Genomic DNA, 19,404 nt, shown 5'->3' with positions numbered 1-19,404 from the left:
AAAGGCTTCTAACCTCCCAGAAACTTTCACTCCTTCAGAAGAAATTTCAGAATGAAGGCAGGACATGAACTTGAGCCTATTCCACATGCAAAGTGTAAAAACTACAAGTCCCAGAATTTACTAGGTGATAGCTGCTGTCTGCCCGCTAATGGTCAGGCAGTGTCTTTGTGGGTAAAGTCTGCATCAGGCCAATCTTGAGCAATGCTCACTTTTTACATCTGTGATATACTGGGCCTTGACCCAGAGCTCTTCCAGATAGTCCCTGATTATCCAGCTGAAGGGGACACTGTTACAAGCACCTTCAGGAAGGCTCATATGGTTCTGCCCCATGATGGTAAACATCTCACTCTTGGATCTGCAGTTAGGTGAAGTGAACAAGAGGTGAAGGTGCTGTGTGCCAGGGGTGGCTCCATGGTAGAGTGCTTTCTTGGCATGTGCAAGGCCTGGGTTCCATCCCCTGCAACATATAAAAATAAAACAAGGCTGCACAGACAGTTTCTGTCTCCTTTTATGGCCAGGGATCCTGCTGAAAAAGAACTGGAGGGCTACCTCATAACCCCTGTTTACAGACAGAATGAAGGCAGGCCACCTATGCAGGGCCTAGGAGGGGCCCAAAGCCTCAGGCAGAACCAGGTCTTTAGGGCCTGTGCCTGTCTCTCTCCTGCATCTTATTGGCCTACATTCCAGAATTGAAGTCCTTGCAATCTGAACAGAAAGCTTGGGGAGGCCCCACACAATAGGGAACAGTATAATGGAACATGAGTGTGATCAAGGACATATTCTTTCCAAAGGGCAGTGTCCCCACTGCACACAGAATCCAACATGACTTTCTGAACTATCATAGGTGCCCTGAGAGGAGAAAATGAGGATAGAGGAGACAGGACAAAGTCCTCCCAGGATGCCACAACCTCTAGGCTGCAGAAGGAGCTGGTGAAACGTTCCTTGGAAAGAAGCATCTATGTTCTCAAGCCCAGGAGAGCAGCTGAGGGTGCTGTGTGGATTTTAATTCACCTTATATTATTCATCACAAGCAGAATGTTCAACAGCTTATTGTTACTAAAAATATACATCCACAGCTGCCCAGGCTGGTGAGTCTGGTCCTATCAGAAGCTCCATGAGAGAGATCATGCTGGACAGCAGAGGGGTGACTGTGCTTTGGACCCACTTCCAAAGGGTATGTCTGCAGCAGGGGTGGGACAGGGGACAGGGGACAGTGACTCAGCATCACAGCCAGTGCTGTTCTTGACACCTCCTTCCTCTGTGACAAACTTTCTAGCCTATAAGCCATGGCTAAAAACTGAAGTTTCCATCACTTTTAAGTATAAGAGACTCACAAATGCAATTGTCTTAACATTATAAGCAGGATGGATGGAACTTAATTTTACATCTAGTAATAGTAACTAGTGCCTTGAAAAGGTGAAGAAATATTTGTTGCATTTTATAAAATTTTTTTCAGAACAAGCCTACAAATTTCTAAAAACAAATCGAATAAGGACCAACTTCACTAAAAAAAAATAAATAAATATTTTAAGAAAAAAATGTAGCTATAGATAAAATACAATAAAGATGAAGAGACCAAACTGAATTTGATACAGACAAAGTTAAATAAGAAATATCCAGAGTATACAAAGAACTCAAAAAATTAGACAAGAAGAGAACAAACAACCCAATTAACAAATGGGCCAAGGACCTGAACAGACACTTCTCAGAGGAGGACATACAATCAATCAACAAGTACATGAAAAAATGCTCACCATCTCTAGCAGTCAGAGAAATGCAAATCAAAACCACCCTAAGATACCATCTCACTCCAGTTAGATTGGCAGCCATTATGAAGTGAAACAACAACAAGTGCTGGTGAGGATGTGGGGAAAAGGGTACACTTGTACATTGCTGGTGGGACTGCAAATTGGTGCAGCCAATTTGGAAAGCAGTATGGAGATTTCTTGGAAAGCTGGGAATGGAACCACCATTTGACCCAGCTATTCCCCTTCTTGGTCTATTCCCTAAAGACCTAAAAAGAGCATGCTACAGGGACACCGCTACATTGATGTTCATAGCAGCACAATTCACAATAGCAAGACTGTGGAACCAACCTAGATGCCCTTCAATAGATGAATGGATAAAAAAAATGTGGCATTTATACACAATGGAGTATTACTCTGCATTAAAAAATGACAAAATCATAGAATTTACAGGGAAATGGATGGCATTAGAGCAGATTATGCTAAGTGAAGCCAGCCAATCCCTAAAAAACAAATGCCAAATATCTTCTTTGATATAAGGAGAGTAACTAAGAACAGAGTAGGGACGAAGAGCATGAGAAGAAGGTTAACATTAAACAGGGATGAGAGGTGGGAGGGAAAGGGAGAGAGAAGGGAAATTGCATGGAAATGGAAGGAGACCCTCAGGGTTATACAAAAGTACATACAAAAGGAAGTGAGGAGAAAGGGAAAAATAATACAAGGGGGACAAATGAATGTCAGTAGAGGGGGCAGAGAGAGAAGAGGGGAGGGGAGGGGAGGGGAGGGGGGATAGTAGAGGATAGGAAAGGCAGCAGAACACAACAGACACTAGTATGGCAATATGTAAATCAATGGATGTGTAACTGATGTGATTCTGCAATCTGTATATGGGGTAAAAATGGGAGCTCATAACCCACTTGAATCAAAGTGTGAAATATGATATATCAAGAACTATGTAATGTTTTGAACAACCAACAATAAAAAATAAAAAAAAGAAAATATGTTTATCTAGAATTTGGCTTTTCTTAAAGGTGTTTCTGTAACTAACCCTGAGTACTTTAGACTGACAGTGCTTAATTGATTGAATTAGCTACATCTCACGTTCATGCTAAAATGATATATTTTTACATAATGAAAAATGCCACAATTTCTTGTGGTAAAGGATAGAATTAATAAATATTTATGTTGAAAAAGAAAGTGAAGCCCTTTGTAGGGAAATTTTTTCTGAGTATACAATAAAAAGGATTCTACAGTGAATTTAAAAATATCTACTGAGAAAACAAACATCCCATTAGTCAACGACATCCCTTGTCTTAAGACTCCAGGCTAGAACATGCACAGAGGATGTAGGGGAGGCAGTGAAAAGGCCCTGGGTTGGAGCAGCTGAGAGCCCTGAAAAGTGCTCCAGAGTAATGCAGTCACCACAGAGGGTCTCCAGGAGACCAAATTTGAAACACTTTGAGAATTAAAAATCAAATGAAGGCAACAGGCTATATAACATGATGAACTAAAAACCAGAAGACTTCTGCCAGAAAGGATTCCAAGGAGGCCAGCTATCTAGCCCCAAGGGTATGTGACATTAAGTCTGAGACACACAGTGCTGGTGAAGTGTCACAACATCCTGTGACAGAGCAGCAGTTTCCCAAGGGTCTGCCAGCCCCAGATATGGGCATTGAAGGCACAGTGCAAACAGGTCCAGTTGTTCTTGGGTGTTGCTGGTGACCATGGAGAAGAAACTGGTCTTAGGTGCTGTGGACCATGGGGCAGTGAAAAGGGAGGCTGGCAAACCCAGTAAGACCAGAGCAACAGTGACAAAGGGGCGATGGGAACATGGCTTGGACATGTGCTAGGAAAGGGAGACCATCCAGGGAGACAAAAACATATTCAGTTTCTGGGCTCACAAACTTCCTTCGGAAGGTGTAACTAGGAAAGAAGTCAAGGAGCACTGCAGAGAGAACTCAAAATGGTAAAGCTCCTGTGTTGAGGAAGCAAGCACCCATGGGCCCTGGCCACCCAGGACTCTGCCATCACCCACATTCCCCCTGTGAACCACGTGAGGCAGCAGACCTGGAGCCATGGGGTCAGAAGAGCTGAACTGGAGGGACCTTGGAGGACCTCATTGGCCTAATATCACCCTGCCAACAGGTAGTTTCAGACCCTTAGACTCTCCATCTGAGACCTTGAGCAAACCTCCTGTCCCCATAGCAAGGCTCTTTAAAGGTTGTCTCAAGTCTGAAAAAAAGGTTACAGTTTTGTAGAAAAAGGATCACGGATAATAAATGACACTCCTGGGTCCTATTTTTGTACTTTCTGTTACTTCAAGCAGTAGGCCTGAGAAGATAATTTCTGTTAATTATCTGCACATCACCATCTCAATTTTAATAACCATGAATGGCAACCCTGCCTGCTATTTATGACATTCTGGCCAACATCCTATGAGAACAATATTTTTTTTAAGTTCTCTATAATGAAACAAAGTAAAGCACACAAAAGCACAGAAAGGAAGCCAACAATCCCCATGACCACCATTCAGGTGGCCAACAATCTTCCATGACCAACTCCAGGTGGTCAATAAACACCCCAGGACCACAACCTGCATGGCCAACAACCACACATGACCACCATCCAGGTCTGTTTTGGAATCTTGGAGCAAAAACATAGCTCTGTCCTCCTCAGGTAGAGAAAAATACACCTGGTGTGCTCCTTCCCCTGAGACGGTATAGCAGGTCCCTGCACTGCCCACTGCTCATAGTACCTGAAGGTGCCAGCCTCCTGGAGCACATCCTGGTTTGCAGCTTCTCTCCCCACCCACTCCTTCAGACTGCAGAGCTTGTTCTCTTCTTGTTTCATGTTGCGTGTGCAGCTACTTAAAGACAGTCACTCATCTTTTGGCCCTACCTCCATGGAATCCCACACTGGATGCTCTGCTCCTCATCCAAGAGAGTTTTGTTGCCGCAGTCTGGCTGGGCATGAATAACCGAGCTGCCACAAAGCCTTGTAGGTTCAAAGAGAAACTACTTTATTTCAGTTCTCACCGGCACTGCACGCGTGCTTTTCCGCCAATGCCACCCAATGCAGTGTTTCCAGAAAAACCCCACACCGGAAATCCCTCCTCTGGCACTTCCCCAACCAATGGAAACTCTCTGGGAATCCCCATGAGAACTCCAAAGTAGCACAAGTGAACTCCAAATAGCAGGCACCCAAGGCAGCAAAAGCACCCCATTACCCAACAGTAAAGGTCAAATATACAATACAATCAATCCAGCATCACAGCAATTATATATAGCTTAACTCAAATCATCATCTCAATGGTTCGCTTGGTGTCACCTTTCAAACATTCCCTCTGGCAAATGCCAGGTGTCATTCTGACTGGCTGTGGCTCTCAACTTCTACCCCCTTCTGTTTAATTAAACAACAAGCAATGTGGCTTAGGGACCGTGCCTGTTAGGTTGTCCAATACTACATATGGTCCTTACCTGTAATTGGATGAGCTGACTTCAAGGCCTCAGTCTCCTGTCTTAGGTTGGTACCACTGCAATTGGATCTTATCTGTCACTGACTACCGGTCCAGCATACAGCCATAGTTGTGGATAGGCCTTTGCACCAGTCGGGGGGGTGAGGTTCTTTGCCTCACCTCTGTTGGCCCCCAAATTTGGCCTTTGTACCAGTGGGAGGTGAGGTTCTTTGCCTCACCTCTGTTTTTGGAAAAATTGTACCACCGATGACACCATCAGCAAAGATGCCCCAGCACTACCACAATTTGCTGCACCAACAGATAGTTCACAATGCATACAAGTGATACATAGTCCAGTCAAGTTCTGCAAGCAGTTCAAAGCAGAGGAATCCATCAATATGTACATTTCCTCCCAAAGTAAATTGAACTCCTTGATTGAGCATTACTTGTTGAGTTATTATTCATTGATGCATCAGTATATACAGTTTGTTGTGATAGCTATTGCAGAAGCTGTATTTTGGTTTTATGTTTGCCTTCACCGGCACTGGGATCTGGCAATGATGGCTAAAAAAATTATGTAACATTCCAGCAGGCACTAAAATAAAGCAATTTTCTAAACAATTTACATTATCCTGAAAAAAGGAATCACCCAAGTGAGTCCTCTGTCCAAAAAAAATGGGCAGCCACTGCTCAGGAAGCTAAAGTAGGAGGGTCACAAGTTCCAGGCTAGCATCACCAACTCAGCAAAACCCTATCTCAAAATTAATAATAATAACTATTAGGGCTGGGGATGTGGCTCAGTGGTAGGGCAGCCCTGGGTTCAATCCCCAGCACAAGTGAAACAAAACAAAACAAACAAACAAAAAACATGGATCACAACACTCCAGAAAGTGAAGGGAATCACAGGCCATGCAGAACCCAGCATCCAGGTGGGGTCTCCCTCCACAAGGTGAGGATGCAATCCACTGGAGAAGGAAAGGGCCACACAATGCTCAGGAGACAGATGGACATGACTGTCTTACAACTGGGGCCAGAGGGGCATATCAGGAGGCTGAGCAATGGCCCTCTCATAGTACTCAGAGTTCCTTACTGGTGGTTACCACACTCTGGCATGCAACACCACATTCCCAGGGCATGAGGCAAGGGTAATGGGCAGGTATGACACCTCACCAAACTTCCTTGAGGAATGAGTACTCAGTGTCAAACTGCTGCAGTGACAAGATCACAAGTTTCAGGGCCAAGCCCTTCACTTCTACCCATAGGGCCTCGCAGTCATAGTTCATCAGCAGTCTGGAGAAGGCCAGCCCAGGATGTGTCTTTTAAGGAGAACCAACTATGATCCATGCCCCAACCTGGCTGTGCAGCTTTCACCTATGACACTAAGGGCATCTGGCCATGGGCATGCAACATGGGCACACAAGTCATCAGCTGGATTTCAAGCATGGGCACAGAGCACCGGGTCAGAACCAAGGGCCAGTGGGCACTCAGACAGAAAGAAGTCCAACCCAGAGCAGTTTTTATATACAAGGAGTGGCTGAGGCAAGCAGGACCTCCAGGGTCAACAGATGGCAGAAAGAAGACTTGGCCTGACTAAAAGAAGCCTTTATCTCCTTATGAGATTCCAATGTCTCTCTTTCAGCTTTGGACCCTTCCTGAGAGCCTTCTGATCCTTTAGGGCTCAGCACAATGCCATTACATTTTGTAATCTGACTTCATGCTATCAAATGGAGTTAGCCACTGGCAACTCTCCTTCCCCTCAGTAGTTTTCCATTCTTTGCCATGGACCATATCCCATGGTGAAAACCAAGACATTCCCAGGCACATAGGACCTCAGCAATCCAGACCTCATTTTTTTTTTGGTACCAGGGAACCATGCAGGGGTTTAAGCACTGAGCAATAACCCAGCACTTCCTTTTAATTTTTATTTTGAGACAGGGTCTTGCTAAGGTACTTAGGGCCTCCATAAGTTCTGAGGATGGATTTGAACTCTCAATCCTCTTGCATCAACCTCCCAAGCCACTGGGATTACAGGTATGTGCCACTCCACCTGGCTCCAGACCTCTTCTCTAGACCTGTCCTTACTGACAAGCTTCATACTCCTACATCCAACAACACAGCAGACATCCAAACCTATCCAAAACAGATGTTACCACTGGCTCCCAAACCCATTGCTCCTTCTTGGGGTCTCCATGATGATGGCACACAGCTGCAATGAGCTCAGGAAGGCTGTCCTCCACCTCCTGCCACCCCTCCATGGAATTGATGATTAGCCCAGCCACACTGCCTGCTAACCATTTGCAGTTTGCACCATGCCAGAAGCTTCCTGACAGATCTATCCTCTCAATGTCACTCTCTTACTCCACTGTCTTTCCATCACCCAGCCATTAGGGCATGTCTACATACACTTTCCTTCATAACTCCTCTCTGTGCAGTCAAGGTCAAGCTCAAGGCTGTCCACAAGCCCCTCCACATGTCTCTCCACCTATCCCATCTCCACAACCTGGCACTCACAGCCTGAATTTCAAGCTCTGTCAGCACAGAGACTTCTGCACAGATGCAGATTCAGACTCAACACCTGTGCCTCAAGAAGGCCTCTGCCTCTGACATCTACCCAGTCAGCCTTCATGGCCAGCCCAGGAGATGTCTTTTAAGGAGAACTAACTATGACTCATTCCCCCACCTGGCTGCACAACTTTCACCTATGACACTAAGGGCATCTGAATGGGAGGCATCCTTGTCCATTACTCTTAGTCTGTCCAAAAATGAGAAGCAGGCCAATCACTTATATCCCAGGTGGGCCCAGTATCCTGGGAACTGAATGTTGTGCTCAGTGCTGCTCTCAGAATAGAGCTCTGCTCACAAACATGTGAGAGAGGCCAAAATGGACTTATCCTCATTGTGCCTAACATGGAGGGACATTTGGGTTTCCCAGACTGAAGAGTGCTTTAAACAGAGTTGAGACCTTCTGGCACTGGAGATAGAGGGCTCATGGATGAAAGAGAAAAAGGAAAGGCTGTGGGGGCAGTCACCTCTGCGAAGATGGCATGGCACTCCAGGTCCACATTGTGAAGATGAGCCTGGAGGAAATCTGCAAAGGAGTGGTGCTACTGCTTGTTCCAGTATTTGTGTGACAGCCCCTGTGCCACAAATGAGCCCAAAATTGAGGTGCTCAGCTGCACCACAGCATCTGGTGTGGCACAGTACAGTAGGATCAGCTTGGCCTCCTCAGACACCCTGTGGTACATCTCCTCCATCAGGTCCCCAGGGCCCTGCCTCTTCACAGCCTGCAGCACCATGGAGGCACAGGCCTCGGAGTGGAAGCTGATAAAGACATCAGCAGGGCTGTACTTGTGCCCAGCAAGGAATTGATGGGCCTTCACATCAGCAAATTGTTCCACCTACTGAGTGAGCTACTGCACGATGTACTTCTGCCACCCCTGCAGCACTGAGCTGAGGTTCAGGTATTTCTTCTCTAGCTGGTTAATGAGGGGCATGGGGAACTGATCGTACACCATATTTTTCTCCTTGATGACAAGTAGGTGGAAGTCAAGGTGGACCTGACACTTGACATCATGGGTGCCAAGGCCGAGGTCCTCATACTTCTGATCCCCGAAGTAGATGTAGTACTGGTTGAGCGCATCATACAGGCTCTCATAGAGGTGCTGCAGGTTCAGCAGCACCACCATCTTTCCTGTCTTCATGCAGATCTTCACCTGGTTGATGTTTCTTCAGATCTGGGTGTACTCCTGGTCCCGGGGAAAACTGGAACCAAAGATGATCTCAGGCTACTGGTCCTCACTGAACAATGACTACTGCAGGATCTGCAGGGCCATGTAGTTTTTGGTCAGTATGAGCAAGTGGTGGGATTCAGCTTCTTCCACTTCCCCAACTCTGCTTGATGAGTTCCAGGGTGCTGACTGACCTCTCCCACGCAACCGGCCTCAGGTAAACTGGCCATGAAGATGTCCAAAGAAGGGATGTCATCTTTGCCTCTGAAGTTCTGAAGGACTGCCTGTGCAATATCCTGTGGAGAAGGCTTCTTGTTAGATGCTCTGGCAGTGGCAAAGACCATCTTGATGAGGCTATAGCAGTTGTGAAGCCCGAAGAATTCCTTGTTCTGCCTGCTGGACACTGTTTCATAGGCTTTGGCAAAAGGGGCGAAGTACCATTGGACCCTGTCCTGCACCAGGCTGCCTGAAGAGCAGATCCCTCTGGCACTCTCTATGAGCTCCTTCTCACTGGGGCTGCTGTGGGACACAAACTATACTGGTTCATCTTGGCAGGGTCAAGGGCCCAGTTGGAAATACCTATGAAGCCAACTTTTTGGTGGGGGGGAGGATCACCTTCAATGCTCCCATCTTCCAGCAGTGGGTGCAGAGCCTTCAGGGACATTTTCAGGGAATCTTCTGCCAAGCCAACCTCATCCAACACCACCACAGATACATACTGCTGCAGGTCCTTTTCCTGCTGAAAGTGAGCACACTGCTTGAAGGTGTTCATGATGCCATGTGGGGTGCAGTGGGGGCTACACTGGAATGACACCAGGTGGACCTGCTTCAGGCTGTGGGATAGAGTGGAATGTGAGGCTTGGCCCTGTATGGCATCTGCCATGATGGTCTTGGAAAGAGATTTGGAGCTGCCAGTCTTTCCCACCAGGAAGAGAGGTATCTTTAGTTCACTGCAGTTGATCATCCTGAAGAAGTTCTCCTTCAGAGCCAGGTTCCTGGCTATGTTTTTTCTCAGAGGCATCTCACTCAGGAAAAGATCCTGTGCATGTGTTATCTCATCCAGGATGACCCTGCTGTCATCATATGGTTCTGGAAAATACCTGCCAATGGCTCTGCAGTAGGATTCCTTCTCCTTTAGGGATTCATGGTAACAGACCCCCACATCCAGCACTAGAGACCAGAAGATGGGGTCTCACCTGAAATTATTTTTTCTAACACTGATCTCACAGAGAAAGGTGTTCAGCTTCACCAACAGTACTTTGCTGTGGCCATGAAACCAAGTGAACACCTTCACACAGCACTCCACATCCCAGAGACTGACAAAACTGCACTTACTTTCAGTGTTGCTCATGAACCTCTGAGAGGTAGAGAGCACTTCTGTGATCACATGAGTCTCATCCTCACTGATCCTGATGTATTCCAGTAGTCTCTGCACCATCTGCTGGATGTAGAGCTTTTCAGCAGTGTTATTCAGCTGCCTGTAATTCCACACTAGAGGAATCAGCCTCAGGGGCAGGGCATGGACATGGTACACCAGCTGCCTGAGGTGAATAGAGCACAGCCTGACTGCTGTCTCCTCTGCACTGACCCTGTATCCCAAACCACCTGACTCCAAAGGGCAGATGGTCTACTAGGAGTGCTTCCTGTAAGAATTGCAGGCAGCTATGATGTATGTGCAAGCCTGAGTCCTCCTCCAGGGACTGTCCATTCACAGTTTGGTCACATAAGACTTCATTAATACAGCTTATGGCTTCTGTTCTGTTGGCTTTGTCAAAAAACAAGATGGTGTCTAACTGGTGTTGGTTCTTATTGGATAAGGCAGTTTTCTCAGCCTCTAAGACTTTGGAGTGAATCATGGCTGCAGTTGTTCCTCCATGGACCTTGACCTGTTTTATGGTCTTATCCCAGGCATCAGTGTGCTGCAGATCATTAAGGAGTTTAATGAACCTGGTTTTCCCACAGCCCATTTCTCCCATGATGATAACTGGGATCCCACACCAGAACCGCATTTAAATGGCCAGAATCTTGAGCATGTTTTCCATTGTAAGATCATATGTTTCATCAGGGACAAGGGCCTGAGGAATTCCTAGTAGCTGGCAGGAGTCTCAAGAGTTTCTCATATCTGAGCAGGTTATCAAAGTCAACATTGAAGGAAACCCCCTGAAGCAACAACTCCCTGTAGAGTTTTTCTGCCATGACATCTTTCCTGATTATCTCCCCATTGAGATGGTTGATGGCATCAATGCTGTCATTCTCATTGGGCCAGAGATGGTACCTATGAATGTCATGGTCTCATGGTCGCCATTGAAGAACACATATGGGTGAGGCTCTGACTCCCACCTCCTCTAGAGAGTGAATGGGGCAAGTTCTTCTTCATCAACCCCATCCATGGTGACTGTGTGCTTCCCTTGTCTTTGGTCAGAAGTATGAAGTGTTGGTGTAGCAAAGTCTCTTGCAATGACAATCATAAAGGTAACCACAAAGTTCTTGAAGCCCTGTAGTATATCTCCAGGAAAGTCTGCATTGCAGAACACAGAGGCCTCACAGTCCTTGAGCTGAGAGTTGAGGAACAAAACAATGTTCTGGAGCTCAGACCCGGAGGGATTTATGACTCCACAATATATTAAAAGGTGCTGGATGCACTCCTCTGAATCTTCTTGATATTGAAATGTGTCTAGGTTTTGTTTTGATGGAATCTTTTTAAATATTGGAAAGGTCTTTGGAAAGTAGCACTGTGGAATTCTCTCTCATCCATTCCAGGCTCTATGAAGCTCCTCTCAGGGCTGAGCTCCATAGCTGTCACTTCTTTGGGAGGTTTGCAGGTGACTCTGGGGAAGATGTCAAAAAAACTGAACTGAGGTATATGTGGATTCTGCAAAGAAGAGACATAAATAGAAGTTAAAATTTGTTTTCCTGAAAGAAGCCCATATGTGTTAACCCTCCATGTGGTCTCCTGTGCATAGGCCTTTATGAAAACAGTCCCTTGAATGCATGTGGCTTTCTGTAGCCTCTTGTTCACAGAGACTGGCATCTGCATGTTAGAGCATTACAGAAGCTCAACTATGGCAGCTGTATTATGAACCAGAAAGCTATTTCCAATCCTGTGGCTTGATCTCTCCACCATGCATGAACACATGTGCAACAAAAGGCACAGTTTCACTGTTAAACTATTTTTTTCAGGTTTTCATGCAGTCTCAGCTAACAGGTTTCCATGAATGAAGTCTCAATGCCATCCTAACTAGAAAAAAGGGAGACAGTGGTCATCAACAGAGGAATCTCCTATACTCAGAACACCTTGGATTCAACCCAGACATAGGACCAATCTGACATATCCAGACAAATCCAAGATGCTACCAATCAACACGAGAGTATCATCATTATAGATATCATTAAGATTTAAGTCCAAGCATGCATTTTCCCTTACATGTATTCATAGCTCCCCTAAGGTGAAAGTGGAAAACAATCAGGGTGTGTCAACACAGGCTACAGGCCACAGAATCAAAGATGTGCCATGACCACCTGCAAATGCCCTGTGTAGATACCAGCTTTGTAGACCTTTTTGGCAGTACTGAGTTTCCTTCTGGAATTTCAACGATATATAAATGGCATGGGTTCTGAAGCCACATTTTCCCACTCATATCCATTAGGTATTGCAAAATGAGGATTTTGAAAAGAAAGACCCAAGTTCCAGTCTGTTAGTAAAGACAGAGAAGCATGGGTTTGAAAATACACAATTGCCAACCATTCCTCCCAAACCCTAGCACCCTTCTGTCTTCTTCCTTGAGAGAAGGGTACTGACTACAGGCAAGTGAATAAGGAAGGGACTCTTCATACAAGGAGAAGCAGATGGGGCCCTGGGAATGTGAGACTTATGATGTAGCCATTCAGTTGCCATGTGGGCACTTACCGAAGCAGTCACATCAAAGTGGAATATCATGGGCGTTTTCCAATGCTGAGCATCCCAGAAAAACAGGAGGGAGCCCAGGTCCTGGCCCTCATCCACCTGGGAGTCAGTCAACTGAACAATCTTTAAAGGCACCTTTTCACTGATGAATTTCTTTTTTAAGTTTTTCATGCAGTCTCTTCACATAGAGAGATTTCCCTATAATGTTAAAACAAGGAAATTAGATCCTAAGCCTCTGGACACAAGAAGAACAGATTCAGATAGATTAGAAGTTACTTCTCTGCCAAGAGCATTGGCACATGCCTATAATCCCAGGAGCTTGGGAAGCCAAGATAGGATGATTATAAGTTCAAGGCCAGCCTCAGTAACCTAGTAAGGCCCCAAACAACTTAGTGAGACCATATTTCAAAATATAAAATGAAAAAGGCTGGGGTAGGGCACCCCTGGGGTAAATCCCCAGTTTAAAAAATTTTAAAAAGTTACTTCTCTTTATAAAATTCAAAACTGATGCAACAGAACATCATATTAGATAACTCCACCATGAAGCCAGAGTCCCAAGCTGTCACCCACCCAGCATCCTCACATTCTCCATGATGACAGTGATGGAAGTGTAATAAAGTAAAAGCATAGGCATGTTCCTTGGGGGAGGAGAGAGCAGGTTGTGTCTGGAAAGGGCACAGTGATGCTCACAGGTTGAAGTCAAGAGAATGGAAGTCACCACCTCTTTCCAAGGAACCATAACACTGACTAAAGGGAAGGTACAAAGACACTCTTCTCCTGGAGCCAGAGCAGCTGTGCCTCTTCTGCTCACACTAACACTGTTATGCTCAAATTAAGGACCCCCAAAAGACCACTAGAGACCAAAATAGATGTAAACAGCAAAGAGGTGTTTATTGCGAGCTAGCTCAGTCCTCCGCATGCACACAGCAACTGGTGACACTGAGAGGCCCTGAGCCCAGGGTTTGCAGCAGTTTTATACATTCTTTGGAGAAGGCAGGACCCCCACATATATCCTAGCATCTCTTAGCAAATCATCACACACCGTGGGAAAATCAAATAACAACTCTAAAATATGATTAGCACATTCACTGGCAGGAACAAGTTGGGTAGGGGTGATTGGTTGCTACAAAAGGGGGATTCATTTGAAGTGATTGGTTTAAGCCAAGAGGGGTGTTCATGCTGAATTACATGGTTTCCCAACACCATAAACTACTGGGTGGGTCATCTGGCACCCCAGGTATTTCTCATGCTGATTGGTGGCTTCTAGGAGGTTACTATGGGTCTTCACCTAGCCAGACTGAGTCAGGGACACCTGGCACAGCAGATCTCTCCTGTTATTTGTAGATAAACCACTTAGCAGGGTGGGAATGTGCCTAGGAGCACTCTGTGGGTCTTTCCAAGGACAAAGGTCATGTCCTTTCCTTGGACAGGCTTTGCTCTGAGACAGAGGCTGGTTTTTCAACATGACCTGGAAGAGGTCAAAGGAGGTTATGCAGGAAAAAAGTGTAGAGAAGTCCACACAAGGAAAGGAGCAGGGCTCCCAGGAATTGCTACCTGGGTGGAAAAAAATCTAGGGATGCACTGATTGCAGGGAGTCAGACCCTCCTGAGACTCACTTTCCCACCTGAAGAGGGGTGTCATCTGAGGTGCCCACTGCTACAGAAGCAGGGGTCACTAGGAAGCCCTGAGAAACTGCCTGCCCACCCCAGGGCTCTCATTACCAACTCCTGCTCTCTCCAAGGCCATGATCCCCACACACATCTGGTCTCTGAACACAGCTGCTGCTGACAAGGTCTATACTGGGACCCGGTAGTGATGTGCCAAGCAGGCCTGGATGGCATGGAGGGATGCTTGGGGGATGAGGTGTACTTTGTGCTGGCTGAAAGCTGAGGGCAGGGGACAGCACTCCTTTGATGTCACATACCAGCACCAGCTGGTAGTCCTCCCAGGGACACTGTGTGCACAGGCTATGGAGAGGGCCTTTGCCTGGCAGGCCACCTCGTAGCTCAACTAGTCTGTGAACAGCAGGCTGTAGACCTTTTGCCCCCAGGAAACTGGGGCCAGGCCATGGTGCAAGAGCAGGGCCACCTCCTCAAACATGGTCCCTGGGGTACAGAGTAGCACCTCATTGAAGGTGGGCAGGGGATGGCCTGGGGCCTGCATGTAGATGGCCAGGGCAGCCAACAGCACCTCAGAGTGGCCACACATGACCAGGTTTGGCTGGCCAGCCTGCAGGCCCTCAGGGAGAGACCGCTCCACAGGAGGCCCACCCATTCTGGCCAGGTAAGCCAGACAATGGCCCAGGGCCTCCAGGTCCATGTAGCAATGCAGAAAGACACTCATGCTTTCCAGGGACTGTTCCATGATATACCTCAGCTTGGTCACCAGGCTGATCTTAGAGGATTGCAATGGTGGTAATTCTTCCATCACTGTCCTCACACAGTGTCTGATGGCCTCATTGAACCCCTGATGGCCCTTATGATGTCAGCTGGGTGCAGTTGCCTTTGATTAAGGACAGCATTATGAGGGCAGCTTTGCTGGGACTCTGCTTCCTGAGCTCGGTGCTCAGGTGGATCAGCTGCTCAGCCATGTAGAAGTTGAGGTAGAATTGCTCCCTGTAATTCCTGCTCACCAGCTCCTTCCAGTCATCTAGGAAGTGCTCCATCTGCCTACAGAGGGCTTCCATCAGCTGGTTGACATCCCCACTCTCTGTCAGCTGGCTTACCAACTCCAAGTGGAAGTTAATGCAGATGGAGACGCCATTCCTGGGGCAGCAGTAGACGTTGGCAGTCCAGGTTTGGAACAGCATGTTTCTCACAGAATATAGGTTCAGGAAAGCTTGCACAAGCCACTGCACATGGCAGAATAACTGGGGGAAACAGGGGCATAAGGCAGATGTCACAGTGAGCTACTGCAGGGGGACATACCAATCTAGACACACATGAGTTCTAATTCAAACAACTTGGGTTCACTCCTCCCATAGGGTCACTGGGAAGCATGATCAGCCTAGGGAGAGGGCAGCCACCTTCAGGGAGAGATCAGGTGGCAGATAAGAATATAGACTGTGGGCTGGTCTGTGCTCAGTGGTAGAGCACTTGCTTAGTATGTGCTAGGCCCTGGCTTTCTATCCAGCACTGGGGAAAAATGTCAATTGTAAAGTGCAAATAAACTGTAAGAAAATAACCTTTACATGAGATAGAGACTATTATATAAATCAATAACCTGTGTCAACAATTACTTCAGGTTTTTGGGGATTGAATCCAGGGTAGTCTACCAATGAGCTATGTCTCCAGCCCTTTTTATTTTGAGACAAGATCTCACTAAGTTGCTGAGGCTGGCCTTTAACTTGCAATCCTCCTGTGTCAACCTCCTGAGTTGCTGGAGTTACAGGCATGTGCCACCACACCTGGCTTCGTTACTTTAGTTTTGATGAAGATTGCCCATTAGAAACTTGAGATGTTTGATTTTACCAATTTACAGAGTAAATGAAGCCATTCATATTTCTTCTTAAAGACTATCTACCTGATCACCTCCTGTTAAATGCAGTGGATTGACCAACAGTAGTGATGGATCTTTTTGATGCTGTTAAGGAGTAGCTGATGCCTCCAGGGGCTGTCCCACCTCAGATGTGGCTCCAGGCAAGGTACATCCTGCAGACCCACCAGCTCCACAATCTCTGGAGCCACTCTGTCCACCAGAGGCCAACCCCTGCCTGTTTCCTTTTGCAGGCATCAGGGCAGTAAGCATGCCCAGCCTAAGGCAACAGGGGCACCTGCTCACCTCAGAAAACCTCTTCACTTCCATACTTTTGTGGAATTTCTTGCCAGACATCAGCATCAGTTTGTTTAAAAAATCCTTCAGCTCTTCCAATGTATAGCAGCGATCTGGCTCCAGGCCACTGTGACCCCCAGGGAGGATCAGGTGCAGAATGGCATCTGGGGATATCTAGGATAGAACATGTTTAGAATCAATTTTCTGGTGGCTGAAATGCTGACTCTGCAGCAGGCCAGTGCTTGCCACCAACACCATACCTAGAATCTGGGAGGGCTCACCTTCTGGTTGCCTGTGGATGCCCTGATCTCATAGATGCCTCTGCTGTTGATTGCTGTGGCCAGGGACAGGGAAGAGAGCTTGATGGACCCATGGCTTTCCTTCACTGTCTTCAGACAATCCAAGTTTCTGGCAGAATCTCACTGTTGGGACAAAAGCAGAGAACATGGACCAAAATTTGAATGACTGTCTTCCTTCCTGTCCTCCTCATGCCTCTGCTCTTGCTGGGCAAACTCCAGCCACTCTCTTCCAGGGCTCTAGGCATAACTTCTTGCCCATTTCCTGAGGTTGCCTCAGGTACCCCTTCCTGGTACCCCAGGACACTGACCACTCATTGTGGCTGCAATGGTGCCAGATTCCTAGCTGACACTTGGAGTGCACATGGCCTGCACTTATGGATGATTGGTTAGATAACTACAGGCTGTGCCCTCTGGTGGGTTCCCAGAGCAAAGGCCCTCTGAGGAGAGATGCCTGACTGAACAGGAGCCCTAAGTTCTTAATGTCCTGCCATGGTCCCTGAGTATGACCAGAAAAACTTAGAAACATTTTAAGAGAATGTGAGCTTCTAGCAGACAAACTGAAAACTGCTCTCTCTGTCCATCTCCCTACCCTTCAACCAAATGCAGGACCAGCTGTCCCAAGGCCAGTGCAGGCCTCTGGACATCTCTGCTCATTGGGTGAGTTATGTAATGAAGGTTAACTCAGACTCTGGTAAAGACAATTTACTTAAATGTTTTTATTTTTCTCATAAAATTAATCAATATCAATTGTTAAAAATACCCAAATTAATAAAATAAAAGACAATTACTACCATTCAGAGGAAACCACTGTACACCCTATTTTAAACTTCCTATTGTGCTCTTTTCACACTTGTCTTGTAGGGTGGATACTGCTCTTGATATGCAGTTCCATAGCTCTCTTCCAACCCAAGACAAAGAAAGCATTTCCATTCATGAATAAAAGCTGGTTTTCAACATCAATTTAAATGGCCTCAAAGCACAGAAGTTCCCCATGGTTGCAAGATTACTATGTCTTGGAACAAGGAACAAGACTCACCAGCTTACTGGGAAGGTGAGGGTCATTTTGCAGAGCCTTCCAGAGTTCTTTCAGCAGTTCCATGAACTAGCTGAAGCTTGCCTTCTTGTCAAGCTTATACAGCAGGGACTCATAGCCCTGCACAGCATCATGGAAGCAGACCACCCAGTCCACATCAATGTCATTTTCTTCAGCCAAGATGAAGGCGAGGTCCAAAAAACACCTGGAGCTCGATGATGCCTGGGACAGAAAGGGGAATTGCAGAGGACCACTCCACGATGTTGCACAACTCATACTTGGGGCATGATCCTTACTGAGGCCATCAGTAGACACTAAGTAAACATCTAGGGCCTACTACCACTTCCTGCCTTCAGTTAGGACTCCAGGACACCTTTTTTTTGCAGGATATGATGACACCACTGACCAACATCTAACCTTTAACAAATAATTCCCAGGCATTGTACTAGGCTTGCGTGCACCTTATTTCCTTTAATTCACAAACATCATCATTTAAACAAAAACATGTTCAGTTGGTAAATAATATGTGTATAATTAATTATTTTTTAAAAAATTGAGATAATTCTTCCGAGTTAATTACCAAACAAAGGGTATACATCATAGCAGACTCAGGAATACAAGCAGTACAGATCTGGATGACAGCTGGAGCCAGCTCAGCCCCAGTTCTAGCAGGAGGTATCCTTCCAGGCCTCTGTGGTGCATCAGTGCTGCTCCTGCTCCATATGTTTGGCTTTTCTTACCTCTCCTCCCCCACCATCTATCTAATCTACACAACCACATAGGCTGCCCAGACCTAGACTGGGAGAGAAATGCACAGCTTCTGCAAGCTTGCTGCAGCAACATTCCCCTGTGTGCAAGAGCTTGTCTAGTATTCTAGAAGAATGAGTTGGAAGGCACAAAAGGAGTCAAGATACTGAAGAAAATGATGCCAGCATCCAAAGATGGAGAGAGCAGCAAAGAAAAGAGTTTTAACCAGAACTCTGAAAAGCTGTCCTGATGCAAACTACTGGAAGCAGACACTGCCCTCCACCTAACACACACACGTGACTGAGGTGGAATGTCCTCAAGTTCAGGAACAAAACTTGGCAAACACCTGAAGCTGAGCTACCCTGTACCTCCCAGAACCTCATGCAGGCAGCTGACCAGCTCCTTCTGCAGGGCCAGCTTCTCCAGACACTGGCAGTGGGGCTAACCGATGTCTTGTAGCAGCTTCTTGGCCTGGATGAGTTGCAAGATGATCTGATCCAGTCTTTCATGGCAGGTGGCCTCAAAGTCATCAGTCTGCAAGATGAAGCTCTGTTGAGGGCTACACAAGAGATTACCCATGACTGCCTTCCCACATGCCTGGAAAAGAAGATGCTACAGCAAGAGTGTGACACACTCTTGCACCAAAAATAGTATGACTTCCATGGCCCTCTTTGCTATGCTGCAGAAGCTACTGTCCACAGTACCTCGGTGCCATGACAAAGC

The 19,404-nt window shown here is 46.6% G+C and overlaps 1 pseudogene; it reads right to left on the bottom strand.

Annotated features, from left to right (window-relative positions):
* LOC124076174 (E3 ubiquitin-protein ligase RNF213-like) overlaps nt 1–19,404 on the bottom strand; it is a 36,261-nt pseudogene that overhangs the window by 1,093 nt on the left and 15,764 nt on the right.

This window comes from Marmota monax, unplaced genomic scaffold (genome assembly GCF_021218885.2).
Source record: "Marmota monax isolate L192 unplaced genomic scaffold, Marmota_monax_Labrador192_F-V1.1 WCK01_AAM20220418_F8-fsc00828, whole genome shotgun sequence".
Classification (NCBI taxonomy): Eukaryota; Metazoa; Chordata; class Mammalia; order Rodentia; family Sciuridae; genus Marmota; species Marmota monax.
This window is presented reverse-complemented; position numbering and strand designations above follow the sequence as displayed.